We start from the raw sequence: 16,934 nt of genomic DNA, 5'->3' as shown, positions 1-16,934 counted from the left end.
TGAAATTTTTCACTTCGTGATATATTATTTTTTGCTGTGAATTACATGGGAAACTTGCTGAATATATACACTTTGGTTGTTGTTAACTATGGAAAGTTCTATCACTAACCTGTGTCAAATTCCAAATTGCGTAATTTATGACTTAATTTAGATTACTTGTGTTAACCCATGAACTTTTTGGATTTGTGTATATTACTTACATGTTTCTAGATGTTTGTTCCATAGAGTATGTTTAGAACAATACAACATAAATTTTTCTAGAATAAATTTTTCTAGAAGACAGACTTCGTCATGCAAATGATGCAGTTGTATTAGCAACCATAAAGTTTTTTCTACAACTGACACACTGTCTATGACTGATGTACATTAGCAGGTGCATTTACGGATCATATTTTTTTTGAAAGGCAAGTCCTCCAAAGTGTAGCAGGTGGGGATTGAACCTGGGTCCCTTGCATTTATGGATCATATAACATTTCCTTTCCAAATTCTTTCTTTATATTTTCTATGCAGCCGTAACCAGCTAATACCTTGGACTTAAAAAACCTGAGATTACTTTTTGTTTTAGCCCTGCTACACTACCATATTTGGTAAGCGTTTTAGTTGAACCATTATATATCAGGAATGGCTTTTAGGTTTATGAGTGTATCAAAGCCCCATCTCCTTACTCTTGTGAGCTATGGAGCAAAATGCAATGGTATGCATGACTCAGTCACTTGCATCTATTGGTGATGCGTTCACCAATGTTGTTTGCTTCGGATTACAAGCACTTTTATTGTCATAGACAGTGAGCCGTTCTATGTTAAGAAATTGACGCTTGAAATGTTGACCACAGTGGCAAATGAGAGCACTATTTATGAAATAGGCAAGGCTTAACTGCACTTCTCAATATCAGCAATTTTTTCACAATTATCGTTTTTAGTAACTGAATTGTGTGATTATGCTGTAAAAGTTGATATTTCCATTGCAAGGGAATCTATCAGAGCTGTTAGAAAAATTTCACTTCAGAAATATGACGTAAATGTCGTCGTTAATAGGCTGCTTCAGTTTTTGAAGATGTATAAATACTGGACTATGTAACTGCATAGACACTGGTAAGCTAAAGACTTGAAATTGCATATTGTTAAGTAAATCGTGCATGCAGTACACTCATAGTAATGGTAGGTATCTATCTGCTAATTATCTTATGCGATTCAGTTATTCACTTAGGTTCTTGTAAAAGATCTTTTGCGAAAATAGCCACAATGGAGTCAGATTGCATTGCCGTTATTGGGAACATACACAACAATAATGTCAAAGAACTAATTAAAAGCCAAAGTGGCTCTTATTTGGATGTTAGGTGAGTCTGCTCAAGACATTGTGGATGCTCCTTATGCTTTGGATGGTCTAATTGACGAATGGGAAGATGAGAGTTCTCGGAAGGTATCATTTGTCTCTTCTTATTTCCTTTTTTATTAATGTTTACCTAACTTATTTTATCATGGTAAAATTGAGTAGGTACGTTTGCATCTTCTTATTGCACTGATTAAATCCCAAAGACCACCAGAGACTTAAAGGTTTTATGCTCTGCACTAGCTGTCGGTCTTGCTGATATGCACGAAGTTGAAATTCTATGCTATCTTAAGATTGTAATAAACGTGGGAATCATATACTTACTATTTTTTTTTTCTCAAATTTTTGTATGCAGGATGTCATTATACTACAGAATTTTGCAGCATAATGTATCAGTTGAAAATAGTGTGGTAAATCCTCCCAACCTAGCTGTTTCAATTTTTGCGGATACTCAAAGCAATGAGATCAAAGATCGCATATTTGGTGGATTTAACAGCATGTCTGTTCTATATCAAAAGGTATCTTATGTAGCCGTACGTTTTGTCATTCACTTGAAAGCTTCATTATGTTTTACACAGTTTCGGATGGATTTAAATGTACTGGTTTCTTCTTACATTTTTATCATAGGAGTCTTATGTTATCATTGGCCACTAGCAATAACAGAACTGTTATAAAAGGATATTAATTAAATTAATTGGATTATAATCTTCATAAGCCCAATTGCCCTTTGATTGTAAGTGAATTACCATTGTAACTAATGTAGGATCGGATGGCTAAATAAGAACGCACACTAAAACGGAAACAAAACTCATAGATTACTTAAGCTCGTAGTTTAAAACTGAGCTGTATTTATTCGATAACAGAAAACAATATTAAATATGATTGCAAACCTTCACGTTTCACAAGATAATCAACCTTCTCGGTTGTACCAAACCTTCACTGTAACAACTCTGCTTTTTCCGTCACTTCCGTTAACTTTCTGTTAGTTAATTTAACGGCGAATACTTGACTTTTATGTATTTATGTGCATTAAATACGTACTTGATCCTTGGAGGGTTACGATAATTAATATGGGTTACTATTAATTCGAAAATATATTTCGGATAAAGAAATACGATAAAAACGATACGGTTTGGATAACTGCTTTTTGAGCAACGAAACGCTCGGGTTTATTTTAATAATTATTTTAATAATTATTAACTTTTTAAAAATATTTAATTTATTGGGTTTTTAATAAATTAAACGATTGGTTGCGTTTTAACGATCGGTTTAGCGTTCCGGGCCTTCGGTACGTCTAAACGGCACTTGAAACGAGCCACGAGTACAAGGTTTTGCAAAACACGAGCCCGGGACACCATGGTGGGTCCCATTCGGCCGAGACCCCATCCCCACCCCTTTTATTTTTAATTTTTACAACTTGAGGGACTAAATTGCTAATTAGTGATATAGAGTTTAATATAAATACAAGTAATAAACCTAAACTAGTAAACCCTCACTCACAAAAATCATCCAGTCGACTCTCACTCTCCCTCCCCATGCGTCGACCATCATCAAACCTTCAATTTTGATTTTTTGATCAAGTCTCGTACACAAATCTTGCAATTCCCTTCTCCCTCTACGCGTTGGTGTATTTAATTTGTTGATCAAAGGTATAATCACATGAGCCATAACTTTTAAAATCTGATTTTATTGATGTTTCATAGTTTATGTTGTAAATTGCTCAAGTCTATACGCGTTATTGTTGATTGTTGTCGTTAATTTGATCGTTTGATGCGTTAGGGTTAAAACCGAATTTGATGTGTGTGTATACAGAAACTTGACCTTGCTAAATGTTAATTATTATGATGTATTTAGAATCCTCATGAAAAACTATTGATTTTAGGCTTTGGATTCGCTTGATTTCGTTTCCGAATGCTTAAGTTATGACCGTTTGAATTATCGTTGTGTTTTTCATGCTTAATCAGAAAACTGGTATTGATGGGTCGCGAATTGGCTTGTGTGTTGATTTCCATTCGATATATAATTCAAAAACACTCAGGTTACACTAGGATATCATGTCATTTGCTTGAGTAAAACTCGTGATATGCCTAATCGAATGAAAATGTATATTTTTCCAGCACATGCATGAAAACTGACTTGTATGCTAAAGTGTATTGACTTCTGAGATTAAAACTTTGCATATATGAAATGTACACAAAAAGTACTTCACTTTTCATGCAGATATCATGGTCTAATTGTATCTAGATCTTCGGATAATTGCATGCGAAAGTGACTAGCTAAACTAGGATCGAATCTGCCATTTGTTCTCTGATTTGTACTCTGTGGGTTGTGTTTTGTGAATTAACATGAATTCTTCTGGAATATGAATCTTTACTTGATATGTGATATATTTTTAGTTTGTTGCAATCTCTGAAACCTTATGCATTAGGCACACTAGGGCCATAATTTTAGTAAATTCTGAATTGAGCTGAAACTGAACACCCAACTTGAATGAATAAACTGTACCAATTGGCTAAACCAAATTTGCTCATTCTCGGATATGTGGTATTTTGACTAGTCCTTGAACCATGGCCACTAACCTTGTGTTAATTGCATGTCCCTAGTTCCGGTTATAGCCATTACGAGATCAGTGCGCGGTCAGAAACTGATTTGGCAAACCATAAATGTACCCCTTCTGATTCTCGACTTGTAGACATCGTATCAGACCCTGGCCGGACTTTTTGGAATCTATTTTGATTCTACTTATGATCTGGAGTTTTTCATGTTACCATGAATTTTGTGCTATAAGATATTATGCGAAGTTTGCTACATGTACATGAACGTTATGCATGCCGATAAACTGTGATCATGTAATTGACCATTTATGAACTAAAACGTGTTGTTTGACTTAGGTTTGACATGTTGACCAACATTTGACATGAACCTACTGATGTTGACTTTAGTTGACTACTTTGACCAAGTTTGACTTTTGGTTTGACTTTAGTTGACTTTGTTTGACTTGCATTAATTAGTTGACTTTTACTTTGAAACACGTCGAGTCGAGCAATAAGACAACTTACTCTATGAAATCACATTTGTATAAGACTTACATGTTGACCAACCTAAATACGTATACTTAGGTTGCATTACTCGGCTATAATCCGTACAAGTTATTTGTCTTCTTTTCAAATTCGAGCTTTATCAAAGGTGAGTCTACCGTCCCGCTTTTTACATGTTTTCAGGGATGAGAATACACGCGGTAATTTACACATTTTGCAAATACTTTTATGTTGGCATGAGTACTTATTATACATATTGAGTTTTTTCACAAAGCCCCTAACTTGAATACGTTTATTACCTTAGGGTAAGCACAATTTAGATGGACGGATCCGTTAGGTTAGACAAACCTCGCCCAAACAATATTAACCGTGGCACATTTACTTTGAACATTAGATACACTCGAACAAGTCTATAACATTTTTATGGGGTAAAGGGATTGTAGTGGATTCTATACTCTGGTCATTGATAGTATTCAGGTGCTCATAGATTATGTAAACGTTTCGCAACTTGGAGTTGTACTTGTAAAATCTCGTGGTCAATGAACTTGAACTATTTTCTGATAACTGTTTTTCAGATACTATACAACGTTATTTAAAACTGTGGTTTACGAACAAATGAGATAAAACTTGACATGGTATTGTCTACAAATATTTGAAACTTGACATGGTATTGTCTACAAATATTTGAAACTTGACATGGTAGTGTCAACAAACTTTTAAATTTAAATATACTTTATTGTTTACCTAAAACCTGTAGATTCACTCAACATTATTGTTGATCCGTTTTGCGTGTTTTATTCTCAGGTATTAATTGCTTTCGCTGTAAAATATTGATGTTGCGTAGAAGTCAAGCCAAGCACTGGGACCAGAGTTAACATTCCGTTAAAGGGATTTTGACGGGGTGTTACATATGGTATCAGAGCCTTGGCTATAGGGAACTAGGATACATTAGTGTGTCTAACCGTAGGGCGCATTAGTGAAGTCTAGTCTATAGTCGTGTGTCTTGGACGACTTTTATGCACCATATGAAATGTCCCGTTCTTATTGATTAAAAACGTTCCATATTAATTGATTTCGTTGCGAGGTTTTGACCTCTATATGAGACGTTTTTCAAAGACTGCATTCATTTTAAAATAAACGATAACCTTTTTTTCATCAATAAAGGTTTAAAAAGCTTTACGTAGATTATCAAATAATGATAATCTAAAATATCATGTTTACACACGACCATTACATAATGGTTTACAATACAAATATGTTACAACAAAATAAGTTTCTCGAATGCAGTTTTTACACAATATCATACAAGCATGGACTCCAAATCTCGTCCTTATTTAAGTATGCTACAGCGGAAGCTCTTAATAATCACCTGAGAATAAACATGCTTAAAATGTCAACAAAAATGTTGGTGAGTTATAGGTTTAACATATATATATCAAATCATAATAATAGACCACAAGATTTCATATTTCAATACACATCCCATACATAGAGATAAAAATCATTCATATGGTGAACACCTGGTAACCGACATTAACAAGATGCATATATAAGAATATCCCCATCATTCCGGGACACCCTTCGGATATGATATAATTTCGAAGTACTAAAGCATCCGGTACTTTGGATGGGGTTTGTTAGGCCCAATAGATCTATCTTTAGGATTCGCGTCAATTAGGGTGTCTGTTCCCTAATTCTTAGATTACCAGACTTAATAAAAAGGGGCATATTCGATTTCGATAATTCAACCATAGAATGTAGTTTCACGTACTTGTGTCTACTTTGTAAATCATTTATAAAACCTGCATGTATTCTCATCCCAAAAATATTAGATTTTAAAAGTGGGACTATAACTCACTTTCACAGATTTTTACTTCGTAGGGAAGTAAGACTTGACCACTGGTTGATTCACGAACCTATAACAATATATACATATATATCAAAGTATGTTCAAAATATATTTACAACACTTTTAATATATTTTGATGTTTTAAGTTTATTAAGTCAGCTGTCCTCATTAGTAACCTACAACTAGTTGTCCACAGTTAGATGTACAGAAATAAATCGATAAATATTTTCTTGAATCAATCCACGACCCAGTGTATACGTATCTCAGTATTGATCACAACTCAAACTATATATTTTTTGGAATCAACCTCAACCCTGTATAGCTAACTCCAACATTCACATATAGAGTGTCTATGGTTGTTCCGAAATATATATAGATGTGTCGACATGATAGGTCGAAACATTGTATACGTGTCTATGGTATCTCAAGATTACATAATATACAATACAAGTTGATTAAGTTATGGTTGGAATAGATTTGTTACCAATTTTCACGTAGCTAAAATAAGAAAAATTATCCAATCTTGTTTTACCCATAACTTCTTCATTTTAAATCCGTTTTGAGTGAATCAAATTGCTATGGTTTCATATTGAACTCTATTTTATGAATCTAAACAGAAAAAGTATAGGTTTATAGTCGGAAAAATAAGTTACAAGTCGTTTTTGTAAAGGTAGTCATTTCAGTCGAAAGAACGACGTCTAGATGACCATTTTAGAAAACATACTTCCACTTTGAGTTTAACCATAATTTTTGGATATAGTTTCATGTTCATAATAAAAATCATTTTCTCAGAATAACAACTTTTAAATCAAAGTTTATCATAATTTTTAATTAACTAACCCAAAACAGCCCGCGGTGTTACTACGACGGCGTAAATCCGGTTTTACGGTGTTTTTCGTGTTTCCAGGTTTTAAATCATTAAGTTAGCATATAATATAGATATAGAACATGTGTTTAGTTGATTTTAAAAGTCAAGTTAGAAGGATTAACTTTTGTTTGCGAACAAGTTTAGAATTAACTAAACTATGTTCTAGTGATTACAAGTTTAAACCTTCGAATAAGATAGCTTTATATGTATGAATCGAATGATGTTATGAACATCATTACTACCTTAAGTTCCTTGGATAAACCTATTGGAAAAGAGAAAAATGGATCTAGCTTCAACGGATCCTTGGATGGCTCGAAGTTCTTGAAGCAGAATCATGACACGAAAACAAGTTCAAATAAGATCATCACTTGAAATAAGATTGTTATAGTTATAGAAATTGAACCAAAGTTTGAATATGATTATTACCTTGTATTAGAATGATAACCTACTGTAAGAAACAAAGATTTCTTGAGTTTGGATGATCACCTTACAAGATTGGAAGTGAGCTAGCAAACTTGAAAGTATTCTTGATTTTATGTAACTAGAACTTGTAGAATATATGAAGAACACTTAGAACTTGAAGACAGAACTTGAGAGAGATCAATTAGATGAAGAAAATTGAAGAATGAAAGTGTTTGTAGGTGTTTTTGGTCGTTGGTGTATGGATTAGATATAAAGGATATGTAATTTTGTTTTCATGTAAATAAGTCATGAATGATTACTCATATTTTTGTAATTTTATGAGATATTTCATGCTAGTTGCCAAATGATGGTTCCCACATGTGTTAGGTGACTCACATGGGCTGCTAAGAGCTGATCATTGGAGTGTATATACCAATAGTACATACATCTAAAAGCTGTGTATTGTACGAGTACGAATACGGGTGCATACGAGTAGAATTGTTGATGAAACTGAACGAGGATGTAATTGTAAGCATTTTTGTTAAGTAGAAGTATTTTGATAAGTGTCTTGAAGTCTTTCAAAATTGTATGAATACATATTAAAACACTACATGTATATACATTTTAACTGAGTCGTTAAGTCATCGTTAGTCGTTACATGTAAATGTTGTTTTGAAACCTTTAGGTTAACGATCTTGTTGAATGTTGTTAACCCATTGTTTATTATAACAAATGAGATGTTAAATTGTTATATTATCATGATATTATGATATATAATATATCTTAGTATGATATATATACAGTTAAATGTCGTTACAACGATAATCGTTACATATATGTCTCGTTTCGAAATCATTAAGTTAGTAGTCTTATTTTTACATATGTATTTCATTGTTAATACACTTAATAATATATTTACTTATCATTTAACATAATTAACCAAGTGTATCAATATCTTAATATGATTTATATGTACCTAGTAAGACGTTGTTATAACGATAATCGTTATATATATCGTTTTCGAGTTTCTTAAATTAATAGTCTCATTTTTATGTATATAACTCATTGTTAAAATACCTAATGAGATACATACTTATAATAAAATCATGTTAACTATATATATATAACCATATATATGTCATCGTATAGTTTTTATAAGTTTTAACGTTCGTGAATCACCGGTCAACTTGGGTGGTCAATTGTCTATATGAAACCTATTTCAATTAATCAAGTCTTAACAAGTTTGATTGCTTAACATGTTGGAAACACTTAATCATGTAAATAACAATTTCATTTAATATATATATAAACATGGAAAAGTTCGGTTCACTACACCATACTTGCACTGTATGTGTCACTATGCTACATGTAGGGCTACACATTACATCACATACATATACACCTATACCCATACGATATGGACTTAGACTAAATACTGTATCACGAATAGCATACGTACACACGGCGCGAGACTTAAATGAATTAAGTTGACTACGCTATCTTGAACTTATGGAGTGATGTCGAATGGAAATGTGAGATAGCGTAATGTAATGGTCGGGATTACATTACGGTAACTCATATAGGAGTTCCGATATCGCAAAATAAGGAATTGGGAATGAGTCAAGTAGGATCTTTGGATAAACAATGTTTAGAAAACAAACCGTGTAATCTCAAATGTGAGAAGAAACTTACACTGAGCAAATTAATTGTTAATATAACTTGTAAGTAACTTGTAATCATGACACAACTCTTCACTGCTCGACACTGTCTGTCACCACCGATCCCTACTTGTCACTACAAAGACACTAGTTGAACACACTCGTCATCTCATACCACTACTCAGTACTGTTTATCGCTGCTAACGACTGTAGAGACCCGTCCTAATCCATCCGGACGAAGTCCATATCGATTATAAACGATTCACAACAGTTGATTAAATCGCGAGGTACTTGACCTCTATATGATACATTTTACAAACATTGCATTCGTTTTTGAAAAGACAATCTTTCATTACAACGAAAGATGACGGCATGCATACCATTTTATAATATATCTAACTATAATTGATTTAATAATAATCTTGATGATCTCAACGACTCGAATGCAACGTCTTTTGAAATATGTCATGAATGACTCCAAGTAATATCTTTAAAATGAGCAATTACACAGCGGAAGATTTCTTTCGTACCTGAGATTAAACATGCTTTAAAGTGTCAACCAAAAGGTTGGTGAGTTCATTAGTTTATCATAAACATTCATTTCCATCATTTTAATAGACCACAAGAATTTCATTTTCATTTCTCATAAGTATACGTCCCATACATAGAGACAAAAATCATTCATATGGTGAACACCTGGTAACCGACATTCACAAGATGCATATAAGAATATCCCCATCATTCCGGGATCCTCCATCGGACATGATATAAATTTCGAAGTACTAAAGCATCCGGTACTTTGGATGGGGCTTGTTGGGCCCGATAGATCTATCTTTAGGATTCGCGTCAATTAGGGTGTCTGTTCCCTAATTCTTAGATTATCAGACTAAAAAGGGGCATATTCGGTTTAATAATCTAGCCATAGAATGTAGTTTCATTTACTTGTGTCTATTTCGTAAAACAGTTATAAAAGCAGCGCATGTATTCTCAGTCCCAAAAATATATATTGCAAAAGCATTTAAAAAGGGAGTAATGAAACTCACCGTACTATATTTTGTAGTAAAAATACATATGACTAGATTGAACAATGCAAGGTTGGCCTCGGATTCACGAACCTATGTCATTTATATATAAATTAATATGTATAATCGTAATCGAACAAGTTTATATATTATATCTTAATTTATATATTATACTTATTTAGTTTGTGTATATTGAAAATAGTTAATATTTTTATAGTTTAATATTATATTTAAAATCAATAAGTTTATATGTAAATATTTATATAAATAATCTTAATATATATAATTATATGTAATATTATTGTAGTTGCAATATATATATTTTTTATATAGAAAATATTTATTGGCTATAATATTGTTAATATAATAATAATAATAATAATAATAATAATAATAATAATAATAATAATAATAATAGTAATAATAATAATAATAATAATAATAATAATAATAATAATAATAATAATAATAATAATAATAATAATAATAATAATAATAATAATAAGTTTAAATGTAATAATACTAATAATCATATTAATAACAATAACAATAATGATAATATTAATAATAATATTTATGTCATTAATAATAATAATAATAACATTAATAATAATAATAATAATAATTAGAGTAATATAATAAGAATAATAATAATAATAATTTTAATAATAATAAAACTAAAAATACTGATTATATACCTAATAAAGGAACCAGACGTGTTGTTGGTGGGTTCCCAAAATAGATCGAGGTTAACAGGTAAGGTGCAGGACACATTTCACAGTTTTAGGGTTCTTAGATTCAACAACCGATCAAACAACCTCCGATGTACAGTATGTTATGGGTTCACAATCTTCATCGATTTCAATTAAAAAGGGAAACGGGTCGGTTAAAACAGATCGAAGATAGCACACGCAGTAGAAGGAAAATTCGTGAGTTCAAGGGTTCATCAAATCATCAATCAATCAACCAAGCAAAAATCACCAATGTTTATTAGGTCGTCAATTCAACATCATCATCGCTCAATTCGTTCTGATCAGTCTTAATTATCATCATCGATCTAATCATAAAAATCGGTTCCTCAATTGAATCAAGTAAGTAATTGATTCATCGATACTCTTAATTTTCTTCATTAGTTTATATATAATCCGCCCTTCTAATTGGATTGAATTCACACAGTAATTTATGGTTCTTGGATTGAGTGTGTTCAAGCAGTAACAATAGTTCAATTTGTTTGAAAGTAATGGTAATTGATTTGAGGATTTATTGTATAATTTGTTGTAATGCTTTGATTTACAGCAAGAATATAAAATCACTTAGGGTTTGATGATGGTTTCTTGATGGGTTGTTCAGCAAACTGAAAAAATTTTATGGTAGTAAAAGTGGACTTGTTGATTAATAATTGTAGTAATAAATTACAGTGGTTCATGGTGGTTTGCAGGGTGTTGATTGGAGGTGGGTTGGGTTTGTCTAAAATATAACTAGTATAGCTTCATGTATGACTTGATCAAGAAAGTATAATTGGTTATGATTTTGATCTTTTAAAAGCTATATATATATACTGTATTGTGTTGAGCAGGTAAATATATAGCAGCTGCAGTAGAAACACATACATAGCAGCAAGTTGTAGTTGTAAGGAGACTATCCTGCAGCCTGGTTCAAGTAGTAATCGTAAGACAAGTTTTAACAGTCCAGTTTAATGGTGTTAGACGACAGGATGAAGAATGAATGATGACTTGGTGACAGGCGGTAACAGTAACCTAGAAATTGAATGGTTACAGCAGAAGATTGCAGTAATGATTGACTTGTCGTGGTGTTTATTTAACAGAAAATAGTAGTAAGAGTAGATGGTTGTCGATGGGCATACAGCAGCAGCAACATGGAGTGGTAATCATGATGATCTTTGTGTGTGGGTTAGACAGAAAGAACATTGCAGCTGCTTATGGTGGTGGTTATGGAGGTGTGGTGGTTTATGTTGTAGAGATTATGGAAGATGGCCGGTGGTGATTGAGATTTATGTTGGGATTTAACAAGTTCATAATATACTTAAACCATTTTAAGAATTAAGAAAGCGGAAGCATGTTAATTACCAATTTTAGACTTGTTAAACTTTAACCAATTAAAGTTAAATCCCAATTAGGATCAAGTTGTGAAATATACTTACAAACTACAAGATAGATAAGAGATTATACCTTCTCCAAGCTATGTAGTTGATGATGAAGATGATGATGAAGAATAGAGCTTCAAATGGATGAAACCTCAAGTAGTTATACCCCAAACTTATGCACCAACACCTAGCCTTAGTTAGGATTTACTTGCACTTGAATATTGCTTGCAAAAAAAATAAAAGAACACCTTACACTCTCACAAAGGCCACAGCCTGCTCAGCAGAAAATGAGAGAGTTTGATGCAGTTTTTTATGCTTGTTTTGATGTGTATGCATGTGTTGTGAAGTCTCCAAGAAGTCTTGGTTCATATACTTAAGGAATATGTGGAAGTAACCACTTAAAGCCTAGTCAAATGCATGCTAGTTTAAGGCTCCAATGCCACTTCCAATTTTGTTTTATATTATTAGTTTTATAAAAGTTAGATTTTATAAAACTAATTTATAAAACTTCTATATAATTTTTATGTACATTTTTATTATATAAAACCCATTTATATAAAATGTAACATAAATTTATTAATTATTTAACCTATAAATAATTAAATCCAAATTATACTAACTTAATGATTTTTAAACGAGACATATATGTAACGATTATCGTTGTAAAGACATTTAATGTATGTATATCATATTAAGAGATATTCATACATGATAATATCATGATAATATAATAATTTAAAATCTCATTTGATATTATAAACATTGGGTTAACAACATTTAACAAGATCGTTAACCTAAAGGTTTCAAAACAACACTTACATGTAACGACTAACGATGACTTAACGACTCAGTTAAAATGTATATACATGTAGTATTTTAATATGTATTTATACACTTTTGAAAGACTTCAATACACTTATCAAAATACTTCTACTTAACAAAAATGCTTACAATTACATCCTCGTTCAGTTTCATCAACAATTCTACTCGTATGCACCCGTATTCGTACTCGTACAATACACAGCTTTTAGATGTATGTACTATTGGTATATACACTCCAATTATCAATTCTTAGCAGCCCGTGTGAGTCACCTAACACATGTGGGAACCATCATTTGGCAACTAGCATGAAATATCTCATAAAATTACAAAAATATGAGTAATCATTCATGACTTATTTACATGAAAACAAAATTACATATCCTTTATATCTAATCCATACACCAACGACCAAAAACACCTACAAACACTTTCATTCTTCAATTTTCTTCATCTAATTGATCTCTCTCAAGTTCTATCTTCAAGTTCTAAGTGTTCTTCATATATTTTACAAGTTCTAGTAACATAAAATCAAGAATACTTTCAAGTTTGCTAGCTCACTTTCAATCTTATAAGGTGATCATCCAACCTCAAGAAATCTTTGTTTCTTACAGTAAGTTATCATTCTAATACAAGGTAATAATCATATTCAAACTTTGGTTCAATTTCTATAACTATAACAATCTTATTTCAAGTGATGATCTTACTTGAACTTGTTTTCGTGTCATGATTCTGCTTCAAGAATTTCGAGCCATCCAAGGATCCGTTGAAGCTAGATCCATTTTTCTATTTTCCAGTAGGTTTATCCAAGGAACTTAAGGTAGTAATGATGCTCATAACATCATTCGATTCATACATATAAAGCTATCTTATTCGAAGGTTTAAACTTGTAATCACTAGAACATAGTTTAGTTAATTCTAAACTTGTTCGCAAACAAAAGTTAATCCTTCTAACTTGACTTTTAAAATCAACTAAACACATGTTCTATATCTATATGATATGCTAACTTAATGATTTAAAACCTGAAAACACGAAAAACACCGTAAAACCGGATTTACGCCGTCGTAGTAACACCGCGGGCTGTTTTGGGTTAGTTAATTAAAAACTATGATAAACTTTGATTTAAAAGTTGTTATTCTGAGAAAATGATTTTTATTATGAACATGAAACTATATCCAAAAATTATGGTTAAACTCAAAGTGGAAGTATGTTTTCTAAAATGGTCATCTAGACGTCGTTCTTTCGACTGAAATGACTACCTTTACAAAAACGACTTGTAACTTATTTTTCCGACTATAAACCTATACTTTTTCTGTTTAGATTCATAAAATAGAGTTCAATATGAAACCATAGCAATTTGATTCACTCAAAACGGATTTAAAATGAAGAAGTTATGGGTAAAACAAGATTGGATAATTTTTCTCATTTTAGCTACGTGAAAATTGGTAACAAATCTATTCCAACCATAACTTAATCAACTTGTATTGTATATTATGTAATCTTGAGATACCATAGACACGTATACAATGTTTCGACCTATCATGTCGACACATCTATATATATTTCGGAACAACCATAGACACTCTATATGTGAATGTTAGAGTTAGCTATACAGGGTTAAGGTTGATTCCAAAATATATATAGTTTGAGTTGTGATCAATACTGAGATACGTATACACTGGGTCGTGGATTGATTCAAGATAATATTTATCGATTTATTTATGTACATCTAACTGTGGACAACTAGTTGTAGGTTACTAACGTGGACAGCTGACTTAATAAATTTAAAACATCAAAATATATTAAAAGTGTTGTAAATATATTTTGAACATACTTTGATATATATGCATATATTGTTATAGGTTCGTGAATCAACCAGTGTCCAAGTCTTACTTCCCGACGAAGTAAAAATCTGTGAAAGTGAGTTATGGTCCCACTTTTAAAATCTAATATTTTTGGGATGAGAATACATGCAGGTTTTATAAATGATTTACAAAATAGACACAAGTACGTGAAACTACATTCTATGGTTGAATTATCGAAATCGAATATGCCCCTTTTTATTAAGTCTGGTAATATAAGAATTAGGGAACAGACACCCTAATTGACGCGAATCCTAAAGATAGATCTATCGGGCCCAACAAGCCCCATCCAAAGTACCGGATGCTTTAGTACTTCGAAATTTATATCATATCCGAAGGGTGTCCCGGAATGATGGGGATATTCTTATATATGCATCTTGTTAATGTCGGTTACCAGGTGTTCACCATATGAATGATTTTTATCTCTATGTATGGGATGTGTATTAAAATATGAAATCTTGTGGTCTATTATTATGATTTGATATATATAGGTTAAACCTATAACTCACCAACATTTTTGTTGACGTTTTAAGCATGTTTATTCTCAGGTGATTATTAAGAGCTTCCGCTGTCGCATACTTAAATAAGGACGAGATTTGGAGTCCATGCTTGTATGATATTGTGTAAAAACTGCATTCAAGAAACTTATTTTGTTGTAACATATTTGTATTGTAAACCATTATGTAATGGTCGTGTGTAAACAGGATATTTTAGATTATCATTATTTGATAATCTACGTAAAGCTTTTTAAAACCTTTATCTATGAAATAAAGGTTATGGTTTGTTTTAAAAATGAATGCAGTCTTTGAAAAACGTCTCATATAGAGGTCAAAACCTCGCAACGAAATCAATTAATATGGAACGTTTTTAATCAATAAGAACGGGACATTTTAGTTGGTATCCGAGCGTTGGTCTTAGAGAACCAGAATTTTGTATTAGTGTGTCTTATCGAGTTTGTTAGGATGCATTAGTGAGTCTGGACTTCGACCGTGTTTACTTGAAAAATGATTGCTTAACAAATTTTGTTGGAAACTATAGATTTTTAACATGTGAATATTATGTGGTATATTAATCTCTTAACGCGTTTGATATTATGTGATAGATGTCTACCTCTAGAACAAGTCCCATTGACTCACCTAATAATAATGAAGAGTCAAATGTAAATTGGAATGATTCGTGGACTGATTCACAAGTTCCCGAAGAGGAACCGGAAGAAGAGTCGGAACCGGAAGAAGAATCGGAACCGGAAGAAGAATCGGAACCGGAAGAAGAAATAGAACCGGTGGGGGAAATAATAAAACGGTTAAGTAAAAGAGAATCCTCAACCAACCGACCAAGGTTAATTATGGTCAATGGTGTTTCCGCCAAGGAAGCAAAATATTGGGAGGATTACCAATTCTCCGATGAATCGGATTCCGACGAGAATTCCGATGATGTTATAGAAATTACCCCAACTGAATTTAAAAAGGCAAAAGAAAATAATAAGGGAAAGGGCATAAAAATAGAGAAATCTAATTCCAACCCCGATGAACTTTATATGTATCGTCAACCCCCGAAGTCCTTAAGTTGTAACAATGACCCGGGAACCTCTAAACTACCAGGTTTTTCTAAACCAATGTGGACAACGACGGCTCGTATTAGGGGAACATCATATATCCCTAGAAACTTGGCAAAACGAACCAAAACCGAACAAGAAGAAACGAGCGAGTCAGAATAAGATAGTTGTATTCGTGTGGTGTAATATATGTAATATAGTGTGCTTATGCTTTATGATATATGTAAAAATTGCTTGTATTAATAAGTATTTTTTTTATGAATCTAACTCTTGTCTATTTTACAGTATAAAAACACAAAATGGATAGACAACCCAATATTTAAAGAGACCTACCCGGAGACATGATTGATGAAATCTTGTCTAGAGTCGGTCAGAATTCCTCGGCACAACTATTTAAGGCGAGATCAGTTTGTAAGACATTCGAAGA

The 16,934-nt window shown here is 32.1% G+C and overlaps 1 pseudogene; it reads left to right on the top strand.

Annotated features, from left to right (window-relative positions):
* Window positions 1-200: 200 nt before the first annotated feature.
* On the top strand, window positions 201-12,170 carry LOC139869338 (beta-adaptin-like protein A; annotated as a pseudogene).
* Window positions 12,171-16,934: the final 4,764 nt, after the last annotated feature.

Source organism: Rutidosis leptorrhynchoides, chromosome 9 (genome assembly GCF_046630445.1).
Source record: "Rutidosis leptorrhynchoides isolate AG116_Rl617_1_P2 chromosome 9, CSIRO_AGI_Rlap_v1, whole genome shotgun sequence".
Classification (NCBI taxonomy): Eukaryota; Viridiplantae; Streptophyta; class Magnoliopsida; order Asterales; family Asteraceae; genus Rutidosis; species Rutidosis leptorrhynchoides.
The sequence above is the reverse complement of the archived record's forward strand: the minus strand, read 5'-3'. Positions and strand labels throughout refer to the sequence as shown.